Raw genomic sequence first — 6526 nt, 5'->3', positions numbered from 1 at the left:
TGTAGCAATAACATACTTGGGAAAATAATTGTGAAACATTAACAAGTCCTTATTGTTAACAGGTGTATCTGGCAGAGATTCCTTCAGGGCAACTTGGACAATGCACCACAGTTGAGTTGGTAATGGCATTTTTCCCAGAGGGACCTTCAAAGTCTCTTGTGTGGTGCTTTGTATTCCTGGCAGCAGAGTCAGGAAGAAACCCTGTTTTCAACATCCTCCTTCATGCCTACTCAAAATAAAACATTCATTTATTGGCCGCAATGTTTTTCACATGGCCCATGACTTGGCACACGCTTATCACGTGATAGCTGTAGCGCGGGGCACTGAAGCACCATTTAGGTACTCAAGATAACAGGCGCTGCAGATTGGTCCCTTTTTCAGATCCTGAAGTGTTCAGGGGCTGTTTTCTGCTGGCACAAGCGCTCACCGAGATATGCATTAAAATGGACATTTACTGCTGCCACGTTTAGGTGAAATCCTGCTGTCCCAAACCCTTACAGACCTTTTTTGACTCTTCCCAGGGGAGGCAGCCCCGGCTCTCTAGAGGACCCTCGGTGGTGGTGGTGGGGCTGCACCCCTGGCAGTAGCACTGTGGGTTGGTTTGTTGTTTTTTTTAAAAAAAGGCAAAAAAAAAAAAAAAGATAAGGATTTTTTTTTTTTCAGCTAGAAACCAGAAAGAAGAGAAAATTCACTGCAAACGCACCATGACAGTATACTTAACTTTTTTTTCGGGTAAAAAAAAAATGGATTTAAAAGCCTGGATGCACTGCCCCCACGTCACACATCCCCGTTACCCCGCGTAGAGAGCACAATAACAAACCAGTGACACTGGACTATGAAATTAATGTGCAAAGCTTCCCAAGGGAAGGAAACCGCCAGCTACCACCCCACAGCAGAAGGGTTTGCAACAAGAAACCAAACCAAACCAACCCCCGCCAACCCTCTTCTCAAAGATGTAAAGATTTTTCCAGGTGCGTGACATCCACCTTAACTTTTTAAGTAATATGTCTTGGAGAGAGGATTCCCGTTGGATCAGAGGGGAGACTTTGCTACAACAATAGCTGCGCTGGCAAACCATTTCCTTTCAACACATTCTTGAGTTTGTATTTTAAGTGGTTTTGCCACATTGGCAGCCAAAAATAACTATTTTCTGATCAAATTCTTTAGTTCTTGTTAAAAAAAAAAAAAAAAAAGTAACATGCTAAATATGACTGTGAATAGCTCTAAGAGCCCTTCAAGGTGCCTGTTCAAACCTCTTGCTTTTGAGAGGGTGGAGAAGGGCTCCGCGAAAGGCTCGAGCAGAGCAATGCCTGGGCCAGAGCGGCTCGTTGTGAGCGCTCCCATCCCTCCTTACCCGGGAATACGGCTCGTATTTCACGCGATGCTGTTACGCTTGCTATTCTGTACTTCATACGTACCCTTAAGGTTAAAGTAATAATTAAAAGCAGCCTTCTTATGGTCCTAAGAGTGGAAAGCCAAGATCCACAACGGCTACCACAGCGTAAATGTCAAATAGAAATGGGAAAAAAGCAAACCGACGGGCAGGAATCATCGCCCCCCAGCCCCCTGGCCTCTGCTTGCACCAATCTTATTCTTTGCTGATAACGTACAGCAAGGAATCTTACTGTGTATCTTACAGGACACATAAATCATTTGAAACCGGATTTCTGGTTGGGAAAAAAACTCCGGCTGCGAAAACCAGAGAATTTTCATTAAGTCACTTTGTATGTAATTTATAGCACGCTAAGACTTACAAAATAACAAAGAAATGACAGGGCCATTTCTTATTAATGAGAACTGGAACAACAGGGCAGAATCAGTGGGAACATGGGGCATTTCCGCCCCAAATATGGCTCCACTTAACCAGGCGACGTGCACTGGGTTAACTCCGGTGCTGCCAGGCTGGAAAGCCTCCATGCCATTTTTGAAGCAGGGGACAGAGATGAGAGAACCCTTGAATTTCACAATAGAATCATAGAATTGTCTAGGTTGGAAGAGACCCTTGGGATCATCGAGTCCAACCATCTACCCTACTCTACAAAGTTCTCCCCTACACCATATCCCCCAACACCACATCTAAACGGCTCTTAAACACATCCAGGGATGGTGACTCAACCACCTCTCTGGGCAGCCTATTTCAATGCCCGACCACTCTTTCTGTGAAAAATTCTTTCCTAATGTTCAGTCTAAATATCCCCTGTTGGAGCTTGAAGCCATTCTCTCTTGTTCTGTCATTACTCACCTGTGAGAAGAGACCAGCACCCACCTCTCTACAGTGTCCTTTCAATGTTTCTGGATGAACCAAGAAGGACTTGTAGGTAGGAGGAAAACATTGATGAGAAGTGCAGAAATTCCCACAAATTGGAATGCTGCAAATTTTGTATTACTTTTGGTAAGAGGTCTGTGCAAGCACTAAGGCCCCGTGAGCAGAGGTGGACCGCAGGTGGTGTGGACAACCACGGTGGTCTCGGGGCAGGACCATCGCCTCGCTACGTTTGTGCAGCCTTTGCTCAGATGGCATCATCAGTCTACGACTGATGCTAGTAGGTCGTATTTTACCATACTAATTAGCCAAGATTTGACCTGTGAGCAGCAGCAAGCCTAACTCTTTGATCTCTTACACCAAGAAATCACAGACCTTAAAATAATTAATTAGTTTAATTATAATTAGGACCTCGGAGTCACTAGAGGGAGACACGAGCACGTGCCTTAAGCCAAGATGTTACATCTGGACTGGAGAAAACACCCAGTAGACGATGGCACGAAGCATTTTAAACATTAAATATAATATCTACACCACATGCAGCTTCTCAAGATGTTTTGTTGTCATCAGCTTACTAAAAGATAAAGATTTATTGGGCTATTACTGAAAAGGAAGCTAGATACTGCCAAATGGCACGGACAGTTAGATGACTAGTTGCTGACATCTTTATTCATATATAAAACAACACAATTCAGTTGTATTTTTTTCAACTACCACCACACTTGAAATCAACAAAGCAGTGCCTTATCATACGGAACTTCTAAGTAATTTTAAAATCATTTATGGGCTTTGGACAGTTTTGTTTTTTTTACTGTGTGCATACAGAATACGCTATTAGCACCATGTGAACTTTTAGTGCTGACTAAAATAAGAGATAAGCAGTGCTGGCTACACATTGGTTTACCAGTGTCTGAAGATGCTGAGGGGACCATACCATGGAGCAGTGCTTCCTGGATCCCAGGCACAAGATTGCTTTTATTCCCATGCCATGTATCTTATTGCAGGCATACGTGAACTTGTCAAGTGCTGCAAATGGCTTCTCTAAAGGTTTAAGACATAGACCAATGCCAACTCTGCACAAGTTGAGAATATTAACTCAACACGTCTAGTTTTTGCTCAGCTCTTAATGGCAATCATTGGGACTGAAAGGTTGGTGCAGTAACTTCTTCGATTTCTTTGAACAGTTTAAATATTGTTTCTAATAAATTACTGCATAAGTTGCAGTGCTTATAGAGCCATCTTTATAACGTATGTTAAAAAGATGACAAACCAAATGAACTGAATTATTCTACTCCTTGTTGAAAACTGTACGAACAATGAAGTAAATCACATATGACAAAGTCCTGCAGTACTACAGAGCTCAGTTTAAAAGCATTTGCTCTGAAATTTAAAAAGCCCAAGCCTGTAGAGCTGTTCTCTCAGAAGCTAGCTTGCTATGGCTGTCCACTTTTTCTCTGACAGCTTGATATACTGTCCCCCTTTGTTACACATTTTGAATTCAATTTAGCATGCTACTTCCAATTAACCACCACACACTTACTGCATTATTTGGCATTAAACAGGCACATGTGTGCCTTTAGCTCCTGCCAATGTGAGAAGACAATACCCCTAAGGTGAACCGGGCTATTTGTTGGGTGAGTATTAGGCTCTGGGAAGTGTCCAAGGCGGCTGATGGAAGCCCGCAGGTGTGCGGTTTCAAATGCCTTCAAAGTGCTTCATGCCCAAGTCTTCCAGAAATGTTACACTTCATAACCATCCTCTTCCAGCAAGATTTATGCTGTGTTTTGAATATTTCTAATACTCTGGAGACTGAGTGCCAGAAACCTCTATTTATCAGGCTCGGTCACTGGGCAAGTTGCTCTGGTCAGGGTTCATATATAAACCCATTTATGTACAGGCCATTATTTATTCTATACAAACTACTAAAAGCAGGTGTGATTTCAGTGTGTTTGCTCTGAATGTGAATTAGTTCAATGGAGTAAAGTTGCAGCCACAACATAAGCTTACTGCTTCAAGACTATCACTAAGGAGAAAACAAGAACAAGTTTTAATGACACGTATATAAAAAAAAAACCAAAACAGCATCCTTTCACTATGATACACGTACAACAGAAAGTACAGGACAGGTTTGAGATACAGCACACATATTCTTTGAAGAGGGGTTACAAATTCACAAAGACATAATATTGCTGTGCAAGTGCTTATTAAAAGCAACAAAAAGAAGAGAATAAACAATTTATGCTCTACAAGTCTGAGATTTGGGGTTTACCACTGGAAATTGCTTTACACGGTGTTAGAATTTAAAGATTTGATCCTGCAAAAGAATTACTGGGCACAGTCGCAGCTCATGCACGGAGCTGCCGCAGTCAGCCACAGGTCATCGTGCAGGAAACGTCCTTCAAGAACGGGGGTCTGAGAAGGCTTCTGGCCTAACTATTAGAAAATTAACATGGGGATGGGAGAATGGAGGTTTCTTGGTCCACCAGTTCTCTCAAGGAGCCTTCCTAAGCTTTTCTTTACTCTGATAAGAAGCTAAACTCTAACAGAAACGTTGTTATTTGTCACTGTTAGATCAACAGGGTGAAGCCATGATGGCTCCAAAATACGTCTTTGGCTCTTCTGGGAAGGATATAAAGGTACAATTTCCATGTTTGTCCCGCTGGCAACTCCTGACACTACGATGGTTATTACTTACACAAACAGAAACCTGCAGCCAATCAAAATAATACGGTTGGCAAGAAATACGGGCAAACTTTAATAGCTATGGCTCTTCAACATAAAAAGGATAAAAGTAGAATAATAATTTTTGGCAGGGGAAGCGGGGAATTTTTAAAATTCTGATTGTTTTCCTATGAGGATAGTGTTATAAATACTGAAGTCTAACTTAAAACATGTTGTTCTGGTTTCATGAATTCACATTGAATAAGATTCTGCTGGACCCACTGAGTTCCACTCAACTCATTTCCACTCTTCTCAGACTGAAGTTATCTGGAATACACAACAAGGTAAGAGAGTGGGATTTGGCAGAGAAACTACATGGTCGAAGTAATTTAAATGTCTTTCTGAAAGGAGTTATCTGTGCATGCAAGTGTGTTGCAGTGGAATACACAGAGCGCTCTTTTCAAGAAAGCATAATTAACTTCAGCCTTCTGGGAAACGGAGAGCCAAGAAAGGCATTTACCAAGTTGAAGATGGACATAAATTTAAATATTAAACCCATTTTCACTGAAGTTTTCACTTTCATTTTCAATGAGTTCCAGTGATATGTTCAGGACAGTATCAGCCTGATGGTCTTTCACTGGAATCTGATGAAGCAAATAAGCAGAGTTGTATTATTTTAGTAGCAATTACACTCGTTTGCCTCAAAATTAATCTATGGAAAACCCGATTTAGTACCTTTTCCATTAAAAAAAGCCCATGTTGTCTAATAAAGACTATTTTGTAGGCACAGAATTAGGTAAATTTGTTAATCTGAATCAAAAAATATTAATGACATCACAAGCAAGTAAACTTCCTTAATTAACAGCCAATGATGTAAAGTTTTGGCTCTTCTTCTAGAAAACAACATCCTATAAATATTTTCCCTGCCTTGTGAAAAAAGTGAAAACATTCACAGACAGAGAACCAAGACATTCAAAAGTGCCCCAAACAAAATTAATTTTTTTGGTATTTTTGAAATATTTAATTGTGATTCTTACCTTGATGATTGTACTTCATTTTGGAACAAAAAGTCATATTGAGCCCCAAACCAGAATGATCTGTTTAATGGCACTGAAGTGAACTTCTTTCCCGAAGGCAATAACATAAAGAAGCTAAGAAGTATTTTGAAGGAGGAATAAATAAAAAAGACTACTGCATATGAATGGTTTTGTATGAATTGGCATTTTCCAATTGAAAAAAAAGTTTGCTGAAATATTTCCCAGGCAGATCTGCTCGTGCCTCTAATTCATTGGCACAGGCTCAGTATCAGTCACTTAAAATATGTGTTTCATCACGTACCTAAAATTGTGACAGTCTTCAAAAATACTTAATACAAAAATCTTTTTATTTCCTTTATACTACATATTTACAATTCTATTATCAAGGTACTGTGGAACATGTAAACAAGTATACACAGGTGTAAATTATATGGCTTGAGAAAGGTTTCCCCTTTGATTAGCTGCTCTAATCACTTATCAGTATAGGTAGATAAGAAAAAAAACAGTACATTTTATAAACTGCTGTGAAACAGCAAAATGTAAGCTCTTGGATTTTAGGCATTAG

The sequence above is a fragment of the Charadrius vociferus genome, unplaced genomic scaffold (genome assembly GCF_000708025.1).
Source record: "Charadrius vociferus isolate BGI_N301 unplaced genomic scaffold, ASM70802v2 scaffold104, whole genome shotgun sequence".
In the NCBI taxonomy this organism is placed as follows: domain Eukaryota; kingdom Metazoa; phylum Chordata; class Aves; order Charadriiformes; family Charadriidae; genus Charadrius; species Charadrius vociferus.
This window is presented reverse-complemented; position numbering follows the sequence as displayed.